This window comes from Ursus americanus, chromosome 11 (assembly GCF_024610735.1).
Source record: "Ursus americanus isolate L20-20 chromosome 11, mUrsAme1.1.p, whole genome shotgun sequence".
NCBI lineage: Eukaryota > Metazoa > Chordata > Mammalia > Carnivora > Ursidae > Ursus > Ursus americanus.
In genome coordinates, this window is record NC_142137.1 from 27,544,921 (window position 1) to 27,561,677 (window position 16,757).

The 16,757-nt window shown below is 38.5% G+C and overlaps 1 protein-coding gene across 2 annotated transcripts in view; it reads right to left on the minus strand.

Annotated features, from left to right (window-relative positions):
* Nucleotides 1-16,757, minus strand: part of CDK19 (cyclin dependent kinase 19) — a 164,082-nt gene that overhangs the window by 117,461 nt on the left and 29,864 nt on the right. Inside the window, exon 2 of one of the 2 annotated variants that reach the window (XM_045798477.2) lies at nucleotides 3,654-3,715. The exons of the other annotated variant lie outside the window; for it this stretch is intronic. The gene's annotated coding sequence lies outside the window, so the exon portion shown is untranslated. The remainder of the gene's footprint in view (nucleotides 1-3,653; nucleotides 3,716-16,757) is intronic. 2 annotated transcript variants of the gene reach the window in all.

Below are 16,757 nucleotides of genomic sequence, written 5' to 3' on the forward strand. Positions count from 1 at the left end.
AAATGAATAAATCTAGGTATAAATCTAACAAAACACGTACAAGATCTATACAAGGAAAACTGAGGAAAGAAACCAAAAAAGATCTAAATAAAGGAAGAGATATTCCATGCATGTGCCTAAGAAGACCCAATATTGACAAGATGTCTGTTTTTCCCAATGTGATCTATGGATTCAACAAAATCCCAATCAAAATCTCAGCCAGTGATTTCGTGGGTATTGACAAAATGTCTCTCAAGTTGACATGGAAAAGCAAAGGACTCAGAATATCCAACATAATATTGAAGAAGAAGAGAGCAAAAGACTGATATTACCCAACTTCAAGATTTACTATAAAGCTACAGTAATCAAGACAGGGCAGCACTGGCAAAAGAATAGGCAGACAGATTAACAGAATGGAATAGAGAGCCCAAAAATAGACCCACATAAATATAGTCAATAAACTCTGACAAAGCAACAAAGGATAGCATTAGAGAAAAAACAGTCTTTCAACAAATGGTGCTTGAACTAATGGACGTCCACATGCAAAAAAATTAATCTAGAGACAGACCTTGCACCCTTCACAAAAATTAATTCTAAATGGAACATAGATCTAAATGTAAAATACAAACCAATAAAACTCCTGTAAGATAATGGAAGAGAAAATCTAGATGACCTTGAGTTTGGAGATGACTTTTGACTAAAATCTAAAATTTCTGCTCTGTAAAAGACATTTAAGAGACTAAAAACACAAGCCACAGATTGAGAGAAAATATTTGCAAAATATGTATCTATTAAAGGAATGGTATTCAAAATATACAATCTAATATTGTTAAAACTCAACAATGCATGGCGCCTGGGTGGCTCGGTTAGTTAACTGTGTCCGACTCTTATTAATCTCAGCTCAGGTCTTGATTTCAGGGTCGTAAGTTCAAGCCCTGCGTTGGGCATGGAGCCTACTTTAACAAAACAAAACAAAACCAACTCAACAATAAGTGAACAAATAAACCCATTTTAAAATGGGCAAAAGATCTACACAGACATCTCACCAAAGAAGATAGGCAGATGACAAATAAGCATATGAAAAGATGGTCAACATCACATGTCATTACATGGTTGCAAATTAAAACACAAAATGAGATACCACTATATACCTATTAATCTTTTTTTTTTTTTTAAGATTTTATTTTATTTTTTTGACAGAGATAGAGACAGCCAGCGAGAGAGGGAACACAAGCAGGGGGAGTGGGAGAGGAAGAAGCAGGCTCATAGCGGAGGAGCCTGATGTGGGGCTCGATCCCAGAACGCCGGGATCACGCCCTGAGCCAAAGGCAGACACTTTAACCGCTGTGCCACCCAGGCGCCCCCTATTCACCTATTAGAATGGCTAAAATCCAGAAGATCAAATGCTGACAAGGATATGAAGCAACAGTAAAGCTCATTTATTATTGGTGGACACACAAAATGATATAGCCACTTCGAAAGAGTTCGGCAGTTTCTTACAAAACCAAACATTCTCTTATCATATGATCCAACAATACACTCGTTGGTATTTACCTACATGAATTTAAAACTATATCCACACAAAAATCAGCACACGAATGTTTATAGCAGCTTGATTCATAATTGTCAAAACTTGGAAGCAATCAAGATATCCTTCAGTAGGGGAATGTTTAGTTTAAATAAACTATGGTATATCCAGATAATGAAATGTTATTCAGCACTAAAAAGAAATGAGCTATCAAGCCATGGAAAGGCATGGAGGAAGCTAAAACGCTTATTACTAAATGAAAAAAGCTAATCTCAGGCTACATGCTACGTGATTACAACTATGCCATTCTGGAAAAGGTAAAATTATAGAGACAGGAAAAGACCAGTGATTGCCAAGGGCTCAAAGGAAAGGAGCCAGGGATAAATGGGTGGAGTACAGGATATGTTCAGGGCAACAAAATTATTCTGTATGATATCATATTGATGAATACATGTGATTGTACATTTGTCAAACCCACAGAATATCTACAACAAAAAGAGTGAACCGTAAGGTAAACTGTGGATTTTAATTAATAATGATGTAACAATCTGGCTCACCAATTACAGTACATGTACCACACTAAAGCAAGACATTAATTATAGGAAGAGGAGGCAGTAACGGAATATATGAGAACTCTCTGTACTTTCCACTCAATTTTTCTGTAAACCTAAAACTGCTCTACAAAATAAAGGCAATTATTTTTGAAAAAATACTTTAAGAGCCATCCGTTTCATCACATCTTTCTCATAGAAACTGGGGGGTGAGGACCTGGGGAGGAGAGTCTTTCTCTGCCTTGACAGAAGCAGAGCTTTTTTATACTCGTGCTTAGAATAATATATTGAGATTCTCAATTGGTAACAAAATATACCACACTCAGAAGAAAATATAAGGCTGTAGAGCCAACTAGCCTGAAAATGAAGCATGAAAAGGCCTTCAAGAAATTACTTCCAATATTACTGGTAAATAGAAAATATCCTCCAACAGGCCACCGAAAAGAGAAAAAGAAAGGAGAAAGGGCCTAAGAGGTAAGGTTGCAACTAACCACAATACACAGTCTGAAACTCATCTATCCTCTCATTAACTATCTCCCAGTTAATAAAAGAAGCTTCTCTGAATAGGAGAAAAATGAAAGAAATATTTATATATATATACACACATATATATGTACTAACTTTGACTTTGCATAAGGTATACAACCCACGTATAAGGTATAATGTGCAGCCACTACAAATAAAATTTCTAGAAGACATAAGGACACCATTCCTCTAATTCCCATTGAGAATCTCTCTAAAAACTAGCCACATTATGAATGTCATATCTAAGAGTATATTTTGTTAGCGGCTACAGATTTTTGTAAAAACAAAACAACAAAAAACCTCTAAACAAGTATATCCAGAGAAAGTTCATAAATGGTTTTGTAAGTTCACAGAAAGTAGTATCTATAATATCTGGCACATAAAAGGCAAAATGTTTCTATTTTTTAAAAAAATCAAAGAAGCACTACCCAGGAAAGGTGTGTCACATTACTTTCTTAAAAAGTAACTCATTAAGAAGGTCTCTGTAAAAACATATTTTACAAATACGTGGGATGTGTTTGTTTCTCTACTGAAACAAGAACTAACTTGAGAGAAGAGCATATTAACACATTCTGAAAAGAGAGGTAATTAACATATTGGAAACTAACATTTTTGGCACATGGGACCTCCAGCAAGAATGTCTATCCTCTAGTCATGAGTCACGGACCAGGCTGCCTCTATTGTGAAGCAATCTTTCAGTAAAAGGAGCAGCAGGGAAGAATACAACAGATGAATAATGACTTGGACAACTTCCCAGGAAGAAATCATCATGAAGCTAGGTCTGAGAAAGCTAGACTGTAGATATTATACATTATGCTAATGTTCTCTTTTCTTAATCACCCCGACTGTTTAGTTAACAGCAGAGGGTGAAATTTAGTCTTTAGTTCTATCTGAAGTTTTCTATTTGGTATGGATTTTAATAATACTGAACAAAATTATACAACTTGGTCTTAAATTTTGTATATTATTTAATGCATCATTATAAATTATTTGTGATGACATTTGTAAAGAGTTCTCACCCACCCCAGCACACACACACAATGACACCAGAAGGCAACACTCTGCTTTACCTTCTGCTGAAAAGTCTGCTACCTCCAACGCTTGAGGTCCATACACGAAGCCCTCCTGGTATCTATGAACACAGCAGAGGCAAAAGGCAGAGAAGTTTATGTAGATTTAAAGTTACACTGCCCAAAACATAAAATGCCAAATGCCTATCATAAGTCTACATATCTGCCAAGGAAACTGGATTTTAGATTTGACAGTAAGCAAATCAACAATATATTGATAATATTTAGAGTTCATTATATATTATGTAGCTAATTATGTGAAAAAAAGCAAAAGTTGAGCCTTAATTAATGTATACTCTCACCAAAAGAAGTGATTTATACTCTTTGAAATAGTAAAAGAGCAATAAAGTATGAATTCATATACGGTCAAAGGAACAATTTAATTTTTAAAATTATGTGAGAGATGGGGCACCTGGCTGGCTCAGTCCGTAAGAGCATGGGACCCTTGATCTCAGGGTGGTGAGTTCAAGCTCAATGTTGGGCATAGAACTTACTTAAAAATAAATTAATAAATAAAAATAAAAAATAAAATTATGTGAAGAGCCAATACACACATAAGGAATATAAAAGAGATTAAGTAGAAAAATATTCTTCACAAAATGGAGTGTGATAGACCCAACAGCTCAAGGTAAATTCCTTCTTAGGATATGAGATTGTTGGGAATATGTGAGAAAAACAATTAGAAACAGACCTGGAAGAGGACATGGTAGAGGAAAAAGGGAAAAATAGAACCAAAAAGATATTCTAATGCCAAGTCTGACAGTAATCTTGAAATGAGCAAGGCAGTAAGGGGGAAATCTACCGTATTCCAATATTATAAAATAAATATAAGCATGAAATATGAAAACTTTTCAGAAGACATCCATGTAAAAAACTAAGTATGTAATCAGGTAAAATATTTAGAACTCAGATTTCATCTCATTCTTTTCTAACGATAGGGATAAAAGACTACGAAATGCAGCTGGGGTCTGAGAACAGGAATCAGATAAATTTTACTACCTATTAAATTTAAAAGAGGGGCACATGTTAACTTCATGTAATATTTAGAAATCCTTAAAAATGTCATCAAATAATTAGGAAAGAAGAAACAAAGCACTGTCTTAAAACATGGTATGTCAAGAAAGAAACACAGTATTACAAAACATCGGCCCTAAAGTCAGGTGGCTTGAGTTCAAGTTCCAAATAAATCATTCAGTTGCTTTGCAACGTCAGGCAGCTCAATTTCTTAGTACAACCAGAGTTGTTCGATGCGGGCTCCTTCACCATCTCACAGACTTACACTGAATGTCAAATGAAGTAAGATTTTAAAAACCACAGAAAGAACTGTATTTTGTAAGAATTTAAATCAGTTCATTTGACTTAAATTAACAACTGAATAAAAGTCGTCATATAGAGGGAATATAGAGTGCCAAGCCAAGGAATTTGGGGAACTGGATGGGGAAGGAAGCCCAAAGCAAAAAGACTGAGCTGGCCAGAAGAGCCTAGAGTAGTTGTCAGGGCTAAATGGCAGCCAGAAAGGTCACCATCCCCAAGACAGGGTTGTATATTACTAACTTAGCATTTCGCCCAGCACTATCTGCCTCATATTCATTTCTCTTAAATCCCAAAACAACCTAACAGTCTGCACCCTCCTCTGTAGTGCTGCTTGTGACAGTCTAAACTAGTGCCAGGATCTGAGACACAGTAACCACCTGAATATTGCATATATTTCTAAAAAACTAAAATCCCACCCGATAAAACAATAATGGCAACAAAGTCTTCTGTGGAACGTACGATGTGCCAGGCACAATTCTATGAGCTTCACAGGTATTAAGTCATTAAGTCTTCATAACTCTGAGATTTTACTCTCACTTTACAAATAAAGAAACTGAGACACAAGACCTTAAGAAACTTGCTTAAACACACACAGCCAGAAGTAGCAGGTGTGCAATTCAAACAGACTACTTCAAGAGCCACACTCTTAGTCACTGTATCACCCAGTCTATGGAATAAAAACCATACAAACCAAGCACTTATCTATATGTCAGAAACCACACAATAATAAATATTCAATTTATTCATAAACGTTCAATTGAATTCAAGGTAGTCGATCATGCTATATAGATTCTTCAGCATTTGCAACATTTTCCTGGAAAATAAAAATTCAAATGATTGTTGTACAAAATACTTAAAAAAAAAATAAATAAAAAGGGAAATGCTTATGAGCCCAGTCATGAGTAATATATATACGGTCATACATATCCAAATAACATTAAAATAATATTGGTGTTAGAGTAGCAAGATTGAGTGACTTTGTTCCATTTTTTAAAACTGCTGCCATGTGGGACACCTGGCTGGCTCAGTCAGTACAGCATGCAACTCTTGATCTCAGGGTTGTGAGTTCAAGCCCCATGTTGGGCACGAAGCCTCCTTAAAAATAAATAAATAAGGACACTTGGGTGGCTCAGTTGGTTAAGCATCTGACTCTTGATTCAGCTCAGGTCATCATCTCCAGGTCCTGGGATCAAGTTCCACATCGGGCTCCCCCTCAGCTGGGAGTCTGCTTGTCTCCCTCTCCTTCTGTCCCTCCCCCTGCTCTCTCTCTAAAATAAATAAATATTTAAAAATTAATTAATTAATTTCCTGCCATGTGATTACGTAACTCACTCTTAAACATTTTATAAGCTTAAAATTCAACATGATGAGATACTACCACATGCCCATTAAGATGGCTACTACCAATTGTTTTTAAAGGAGGAAAATAAGTGTTGGTGAGGATGTGGAGAAACTGGAACCCCAGTGCACTGTTGTTGAGAATGTAAAATGGTGCAGTCACAATAGAAAACAATATGGCAGTTCCTCAAAAAATTAAAAATAGAATTACCATATTATCCATCAATTCCACCTCTAGGTATATAGTCAAAAGGATTCAAAGCAGGGAGTCTCAAAGAGAAATTTATATACCCATGTTCATAGCAGCATTATTCATAATAGCCAAAAAGTGGAAGCCACCCAAGTCTCCATTGATGGATGGATGGATAAACAAATTGTGGTATACCTGGGGCATACCTCCCGTAATCTCCAGTGATGGAGGCACCCACTTCACTGGGCAAATCATACAAGCCTCAATGAAAGACTTGCAAACTTCTTGGAATTATCATTGCCCTTATCACCCTCAATCCTCAGGCAAGGTTGAAAGAACTAAAGGGATCCTCAAACTTAAAACTTCTTAAACTTGCAAAACCTACTGGACTTCCCTGGCTAAGCTATTGCTTTTGATCTTGCTGACTGTTCCCAGTATCCCCTTTAGGAAATGAATTCATTCCACACAAGATAATCACCAGCAGACCAATGTCTACAGGCATACCACCCTCTGCTGTTCCCTTGTTGCTTTAGGCTAGTATGACCAGCTACTGTAAGTCTCTAATGCCTCATGTCAAGCCTATTATCAACAGGTTAAGAAGTCATCCCAGATCCCAATTCAAAGGATACTGTTGGTCACAGTCCGGTGATTGGGCATTCCAGAAACATCATCAGGGGATGGCAGCCCTCAAACCTCGTTGCAAGGGATCTTACCAAGTGCTCCTGGCCACTGACACTGCCACAAAATTAAAAGACATTGAACCTTGGACACACATCTCACAGAAGGCTCTACCCGACACTGTACAGACACTGGAGACCTCTAAATCAATTTGACGAGGGAGAAAAGTAGCTGACATCAAGGTAGATTGTTTCCACCCAAGACAATGGATCAAGACTTCATACTTGAAACTGAAACTTTCTCCTTTTCCTTTCCTTTCCTCTGGCACTGACCTAGAAAGATAACACTTCATCTTTATGTCCCAGGCCACTGCTAAGGGAGTAACTTCTGGAAAGTGGAAAAACCTTTTATTTCAGGCTAGGAGAAAATCTAACTGTGCCCCTAATTTTTTACAAGCAAAATGAGACATCTCATTGATAGACTCCCCTCCCTCCAATTACACTGTTGATTTAAAAAGGACCTAGGGGCGCCTGGGTGGCTCAGTCATCAAGCGTCTGCCTTTGGCTCAGGGCGTGATCCCGGTGTTCTGGGATCGAACGCCGCATCAGGCTCCTCTGCTGGGAGTCTGCTTCTTCCTCTCCCCACTCCCCCTGCTTGTGTTCGCTCTCTGGCTGGCTGTCTCTCTCTCTGTCAAATTAAAAAAAAAAAAAATCGAAAATAAAATAAAATAAAATAAAAAATAAAAAGGACCTAGCACGAAATATTCATGATTCAGGCTCCACTTCTTTGACATGTCCAATTTCCCTGGTGAGGGATAAATGTAATGAGGCTATGATCAAGAACTTCTCCTTAGCACGGCAGGGATGTCCGCTATCACCACTGCTCTTCAACATAATACTAGAAGTCCTAGCCTCAGCAATCAGACAAGAAGAAGAAACAAAAGGTTCTGAATCAGCAAAGAAGAAGTCAAACTCTCACTCTTTGCAAATGATAAGATACTTTATGTGGAAAACCCAAAAGACTCCACCCCAAAACTGCTAGAACTCATACAGGAATTCAATAAAGTGGCAGGATATAAAATCAATGCAGAGAAATCAGTTGCATTTTTATACACCAACAAGACAGAATAAAGAAAAATTAAGGAGTCGATCCCATTTACAATTGCACCCAAAACCATAGATACCTAGGAATAAAGCTAACCAACAAGGCTAAGGATCTGTACTCAGAAAACTATAGAACACTCATGAAAGAAATTGAGGAAGACACAAAGAAATGGAAAAACATCCCATGCTCATGGATTGGAAGAACAAATATTGTTAAAATGTCTCTGCTACCTAGAGCAATCTACACGTTCAATGCAATCCCTATCAAAATACCATCAACTTTTTTCACAGAAATGGAACAAATAATCCTAAAATTTGTACAGAATCAGAAATGATCCCGAATAGCCAGAGGACTGTTGAAAAAGAAAACCAAAGCTGGTGGCATCACAATTCCGGACTTCAAGCTCTATTACAAAGCTGTAATCATCAACACAGTATGGTACTGGCACAAAAACAGACACATAGATCAACGGAACAGACTAGACAACTCAGAAATGGACCCTCAATTCTATGGTCAACTAATCTCTGACAAAGCAGGAAAGACTATCTAATGGAAAAAAGACAGGCTCTTCGACAAATGATAATGGTAAAATTGGACAGCCACATGCAAAAGAATGAAACTGGACCATTTCCTTACACCATACACAAAAACAGACTCAAAATGGATGAAAGACCTAAATGTGAAACAGGAATCCATCAAAATCCTTGAGGAGAACACAGGCAGCAACCTCTTCGACCTCAGCCGCAGCAACTTCTTCCTAGACACATCACGAAAGGCAAGGGAAACAAAGGCAAAAATGAACTATTGGGACTTCATCAAGATAAAAAGCTTTTGCACAGCAAAGGAAACAGTCGACAAAACCAAAAGACAACCGACAGAATGGGAGAAGATATTTGCAAATGACATATCAGATAAAGGGCTAGTATCCAAAATCTATAAAGAACTTATCAAACTCAATACCCAAAGAACAAATAATCCAATCAAGAAATGGACAGAAGACATGAAGAGACATTTCTGCAAAAACATCCAAATGGCCAACAGGCACATGAAAAAGTGCTCAACATCACTCAGGATCAGGGAAATACAAACCAAAACCACAATGAGATACCACCTCACACCAGTCAGAATGGCTAAAATTAACAAGTCAGGAAACAACAGATGTTGGTAAGGATACAGAGAAAGGGGAACCTTCCTACACTGTTGGTGGGAATGCAAGCTGGTGCAGCCACTCTGGAAAACAGTACAGACGTTCCTCAAAAAGTTGAAAATAGAGCTACCCTACTACCCAAATGCACTACTGGGTATTTACCCCAAAGACACAGACGTAGTGAAGAGAACAACCATATGCACCCCCAATGTTCCTAGCAGCACTATCCACAATAGCTAAATTGTGGAAGGAGCCGAGATGCCCTTCAACAGACAAATGGATTAAGAAGATGTGGTCCATATATACAATAGAATATTACTCAGCCATCAGAAAGAATGATTACCCAACATTTGCAGCAACATGGAGGAGAGGAGACTGGAGGAGATTACACTGAGTGAAATAAGCCAAGCAGAGAAAGACAATTATATGGTTTCACTCATTTATGGAACATAAGAAATAGCAGGGAGATTGGCAGGAGAAAGAAGGGAAGAATGAAGGGGGGGTAAACTGAAGGGGGAATGAACCACAAAAGACTATGGACTCTGGGAAATAAACTGAGGGCTTCAGAGGGGTGGGGGGTGAGGGATTGGGATAGGCCGGTGATGGGTATTAAGGAGGGCACATATTGCATGGAGCACTGGGTATTATACGCAAACAATGAATCATGGAACACTACATCAAAAACGAAGGATGTACTGTATGGTGACTAACATAATAAAAAAAATTTTTAATTAATTTAAAAAAAGAGGTGATACACACACACACACACACACACACACATATACATACAGTGGAATACTATGCAGCCATCAAAAAATGAAATCTTGCCATTTGCAATGACATGGATGGAACCAGAGGGTATTATGCTAAGGGAAATAAGTCAATCAGAGAAAGACTATTATCATATGATCTCACTGATATGTAGAATTTTGAGAAACAAGGCACAGGATCATAGGGAAAGAGAGGAAAAAAATGAAACAAGACAAAACCAGAGAGGGAGACAAACCATAAGAGACTCTTACTCATAGGAAACAAACTGAGGGTTGCTAGACCGGAAGGGGGTGGGGAGATCGAGTGGCTGAACAATGGACACTGGGGAGAGTATATGTTGTGATGAGTACTGTGTATTGTATAAGACTGATGAATCACAGACCTGTACCCCTGAAACAAATAATACATTACAGGTTAATAACAAAAAATAAAAATAAAAACATAAAGATGGTACATAAAAAAAAGAACTTCTCTTTAATTCCTAAAATTATTGCAAAATCTGCTGCTAAAGCAATAGCTGCCCAAAAAAAGATTCTTAGACTTTCTACCCAAAGTTGTTCTTGATAATAGGATAGCTCTTGATTATCTTTCAGCCGAGCAAGGAGGTGTTTGTGTTATAGCCAACACCACCAGTTATACCAGGACTAACATGTCTAGGGAAGTTGAAACTTAACTAAGATCACTGAGCAGGCCGTTTATCTAAAAAAGGTGACTTCTTCAGTGGGTCTTTCCTTGACGTACATGATTTTGACTCGTTTGGGTCTTGGAGACCATGGCTTCAAAATGCACTCCAAATACTGGAAATTATCCTGTTTACAGTAATCACAATAATCCCCCTGGCAAATTGTATTCTCATAAAAGTTTTAAATTAAATGACTGTTTGCAGCCACTAACCACCAAGCAAATGATCTCCTCAGAAAAGGAACAAAGAGAATGACTGACTTAAAAACTGCAAACCTTAACTTGTTACTTGTGAATATCACAGAGATTAGGCAAAAAACATCATGACCTATGGATACCACACAAAGAAACAACAACTACCGTGGGAACTTTCCAGAGCAGTAGCTGAGATTGGTGCTAATGCCTTAAATGTTGAGTACATCTCTCAGTTAAACCAAGAGTCTGACCCCCAGGGGGTAATTGTTAAAAAGAAAATCACAGAGGGACACCTGGGTAGCTCAGCCAGTTAAGCGATTAGGTTAAGCGATTAACTCTTGATTTAGGCTCAGGTCCTGATCTCAGGGTCCTGAGATTGAGCCCTGTAGCAGGCTCTGTGCTCAGCAGGGAGTCTGCTTGAGGATTTCTCTCCCTCTGTCCCTTTCCTCTTCCTTGCACATGCACCCTCTCACTCTCTAGCTCGTTCTCTCTCCCTAAAATAAATAAATAAATCTTAAGGGGGGGGGGGGGGAGGAGGAGGAGGAGGAGGAGGAGGAGGAGGAGGAGGAGGAGGAGGAGGAAGAAGAAAAGAAAAGAAAAGAAAAGAAAAGAAAAGAAAAGAAAAGAAAAGAAAAAAGAAAAGAAAAGAAAGAAGAAAGAAGAAAAGAAAAAAGAAAATCACAGGCCCCAAATGGCATGACTTCATTTAAGGGCCCCAAGTCAGTAAACCCAGGCTTAATACCAGATCTAATTGTAGTCTCAACCTCCAATGTTTTCTTTTTTTTAAAGATTTTATTTATTTGGGAAAGAGAGAGAGAGAGCAGGGGGAGGGGCCGAGAGAGGGGGACAGGCAGACTCCATGCTGAGCACAGAGCCCAACACAGGCTCAATCCCAGGACCCTGAGATCATGACCTGAGCTGAAGTCAGACACTTAACCAACTGACTCAGCCAGGCACCCCTCAACCTCCAGTGTCTTAACTGGTCAATTAAAAATTTTCTGATCAGGGGCGCCTGGGTGGCACAGCGGTTAAGCGTCTGCCTTTGGCTCAGGGCGTGATCCCGGCGTTGTGGGATCGAGCCTCACATCAGGCTCCTCCACTATGAGCCTGCTTCTTCCTCTCCCACTCCCCCTGCTTGTGTTCCCTCTCTCGCTGGCTGTCTCTATCTCTGTCGAATAAATAAATAAAATCTTTAAAAAATAAATAAATAAAAATAAAAATAAATTTTCTGATCAGCACCAATGAGGTAATGTGTGCCATGGGCCTTCTCTATCCCCCAAAGGAAGATGAGGTAATCTGTATAATAAGACCCCCAGCCCGTTCCCTTAAGGGCACGTGATCTTGCCTGAAACTGTCCTTTCTTCTCTTTTGCTTATAACTTTCTTGCCCCACACTCTTTCCTATAAAAACCTTCCATTTTGTTCTACTCCTTTTTTTTAAGATTTTATTTATTTATTTGAAGGAGAGAGAGACAACCAGTGAGAGAGGGAACACAAGCAGGGGGAAAGGGAGAGGAAGAAGCAGGATCATAGCGGAGGAGTCTGATGTGGGGCTCAATCCCAGAACACCGGGATCACGCTCTGAGCCAAAGGCAGACGCTTAACGAATAAGCCACCCAGGCGCCCCCAATTTCTTCTACTCCTTAGAGCACCTCTCTACTTGCTAGATGGGTGCCTGATTCATGAATCATTTAATAAAGCCAATCAGATCTTCAATTTTTTTTCTGACGCATAATACAACATAGATTAACCTTAAGAATATGCTAGATGAAATATGCAAGCCACAAAAAGACAAATACTATGTTATCCTACTTCTATTGAGGAACCTGGAGTAGTAGGCAAATTCGTAAAGATAGAAAGTAGGATGGTGGTTGCCAGAGGCTGGGGGAAGGGTACTGTACTTAATTTTGTAACTAAAAATATCACTTCTCTTCTAAAACAAACCAAGTATCTTGAGTGGATAAGTTAATCTATATAAGTAAACAACTTTTGAGGTGTTCAAGAGAAAAAAGCAATAGAGAACATTTTCTCTCTTTGCAAGACATCTAACACACACTGAGGACTATTTATGTGCCAAGCATTATACTAGGCAGTTACAAAACAGAATAATGAGCTCTTTGAAAGAGAAAAAGCCCCAAGATACTGTGAGCACAACTATCCCCATCTCCACACGATGAGAAAGCTTAAAGGAGACGGCCTGTAGATTTTTTTTTTTTATTTTTAGAAAAGAGACTTTAGTTTTCCTTTTTTCATGAACTCAAGTTTGTTTTTAGGTAAGACAGAAAGTCAGTGTCTTTTAGTGCCCACTATGCAGCACTGTACCAGGTTCCAAACATACATAATTTCAACTAAGCTTCATAAAAGATCTGTGAGATAGTTCTTCACCTCCTTTTAAAGGCTAAGTAGTACATGATTTGTGAAAGTTAAACAGCTAGGATCTGAACTCAGAAATGTCTACCTCTAACAACTGTTGTCCATTACATGCTAGCTCTTAAATTCTTAGATATAAACATAAAATATAGGAGCCAAGAGAAAGTTATCGATAAATAACTCACCAGGTAACTAAGCTTTCATATGCTTCATCACTATTTACAACATTTTGGTTGAATGCAAGGAAGCCACTTTTTAAGTGATGAGGAAAAAACTGACTGTAAAGAGTGCCTAGCTGGCTCAGTCAGTAGAGCATGTAATTCCTGATCTCAGGGTTGTGAGTTCAAGCCCCACATTGGGCGTGGAACCTACTTTATTAAAAATAATAATAATAATAAATAAATTCAAAAACAGAGTACAACTAATAGAACCAAACATATTTCAACCTCCATCCCAAATGCTTACACTAGCCACCCTGAATTACTTGCTGTTGTGTTTCTTTTTATCATAATTTTATACATTTTGCTTCTTCTGTGTACAATACACAGATGTAACAATAACTTTCAGTCTGTTCCTAATAGTCAAAATGCCTCCCACTGGTAGTTATCAAGTCTGTAATCTAAGAAGAATAAACTCTCATTTATCTCATTTTGCACACACTATTCCTAACTGTAGCCTCCAGGCCCACAGCTATACCAAGACACTAAATTCTTTCCTTCTAATCAAGGAAACTGATGTTTTTAAAAGGATAAAATAAGATGATGCTTTGCATCCACAGCCTAAGAGATGATGACAATGCAGACTACTAAATCAGGGAAGGGTAGGAGTACAGAAAAATAAATCAAGGACCCTGGATAAATCCGCAGCATAATTTTTCACAGAGTACAAGAACTTTATCTGAAGTATTATAAACTTTCTTATCAAGTAAAAGCATAATAAAGTTAAATTTGAAAACAATGGGAATATCCATATTACTTTCCCTCCTTCTTTTAGCATGAAAATTCAAAAGTTGACCACTTTTTTAAAAGCACGTAATTCGTCTTGCTTTCCTTCAGTTTCTTCTACCACATAACAAGTACCAACAATCAAATGGAAATTAGAGACTACATAAACTCTTCTTTTGATTATAAATTACAAGTAATTCTCTTTCAAATCATATAAATTACAGAAACAAAACCCAGATTTTTTAAGAATACAAACTAAACACATGGGAAAAAAACCAAAATATTCCTCTCATTTGATTGTGTAATTGGGTCAAATGAAAGCAGCAAATAGCGATACCCAATACAGATTTCTACCTAAAGAAAAAGATAGGGAGGGGCGCCTGGGTGGCTCAGTCAGTTAAGCATCTGCCTTCGGCTCAGGTCGTGATCCCGGGTCCTGGGATTGAGTCCCACATCGGGGTCCCTGCTCCGTGGGGAGCCTGCTTCTCCCTCTCTGCCTTTGCCTCTCTCTCTCTCTTTCTGTCTCTCATGAATAAATACAATCTTAAAAAAGAAAAGAAAAACGGAAAGAGGAAGAGGGATAAATACAGTTCAATAGGTTACATGGTTGAAGAGCAAATCTAAGGATTTTCATACTTTTTGTGCTACATTATACAGTCTTAGTTCTATTAAAAAGAACAAAATTATAATGTTCTTAGCTGTAATAATGGTATTATGGTTATGCAGGAGAATGAGCTTATTTTTAGAAGATGCATGTTAAAATATTGAAGGGTATAGTGCCATGTTTAATTCTATATGAAAAAGAGAGGTTAGCATTAGTGACCTAAGTCTTTCTCACCCAAGAATGGAATGCCTTAGCTCCATAACCCCCCCACCTGCCATTAACTAATCAATCATCTTTTGGTTAACTGCATACTGAGGATCCTTCACTGTGTCCCAGAACTCAGAGTCTATGCTAACACTGCATTACTGTGAAAATGGCAGTGAGTCAAAGTTTCACACCATGAATTCTACAGCCCTGTTTCCAATGATAAGAAACATAGCAGAACCTGGTGAAAGCCAAGATCCTACTCAGAGACCTAGACAGCCCTTAATTCAGAGCCAAAGAACCTCTGCCAATAACTTGTCCAAGTGCCCCTCTTACCCCACTCCAATCCTAGTTCCTTAGAATAAAAATTGAAAGATTGCAACAAGAACTTTGTGAAATGTAAAAGTTATGCTACAGTTACACATCAAAACAGAAGCTGGTAACCCAGGGGCGCCTGGGTGGCACAGCGGTTAGGCGTCTGCCTTCGGCTCAGGGCGTGATCTCGGTGTTATGGGATCGAGCCCCACATCGGGCTCCTCCTCTGTGAGCCTGCTTCTTCCTCTCCCACTCCCCCTGCTTGTGTTCCCTCTCTCGCTGGCTGTCTCTATCTCTGTCAAATAAATAAATAAAATCTTTAAAAAAAAAAAAAAGAAGCTGGTAACCTTAATTAATTCAAGAGGGGAACAATTAGTAAGAGAAAAGGGCATGATATAATATATAGTAGCTCTTATCTGTCAAAATAAAATTGAATTCTTACTTTTACCCTTCCCTTCTAAATAAGCCTGGAAACATAGGATAAAAATAAGGACAAAGGACACAATTTCCACTCAAATTATTCCACTGGCAAAACTGCTATTTTTCCTTTAATGCCCCCTTCAAATGACCCCCCAAATTTGGTCCCAAGTTCTGGAAAATCCACTCAACTACCATCCTAGCCACTTTTCTGGGGGATCCTTCAGCCCATTCATCCACCTAGTCACTGAATCTCATTTATCTCCTAAATAGCCCTTGAACTGTTACCCCAACCTTGCCCTTTATCTACTTCCACAGCTGCTGCTAAGAAACGGGTCCTCATCATTTCTCACCTGGACCTAAGAGCCTCCTACTTCCACTCTCACACCTCTGGTCCTCTCCACCAACCACACCAGTGCAAAACTCATCATGAAATTCCCCACTGTGAGCTACACATGTAACTGTTGGCAGTGGACATCTCTCATGAATGCCTACCTTATATTAAGTATCTGCATTTTACAACAATATGTGTTCCTTTTACAGTCAGAAAAAAAAATTACTATTTCCATGTGGGGAAATATTAGAATCTATTCCATTTGGAATGCATTAATCTATGTCTCCATCAGGTTAAAGGCCAAGTTCTGAAGCCAGGCACACAACGATCATGCCATGATGATGGCAACTTAACTCTGAAGTGGTTCAGAAATACACAAACACATTTACAGAGAAAGCAAATATAGCAATCTGTCAACTGTTTAATCTGGATCTGGGGATGGCAAACTACAGCCCAGGCCAAATCCAGCTGTGGCTGTTCTTGTAAATACAGTTCTGTTGAACACTGCCATGTCCACTCATTCACTCGTTGTCTATGGCAGCTTACTCACTACAACGAC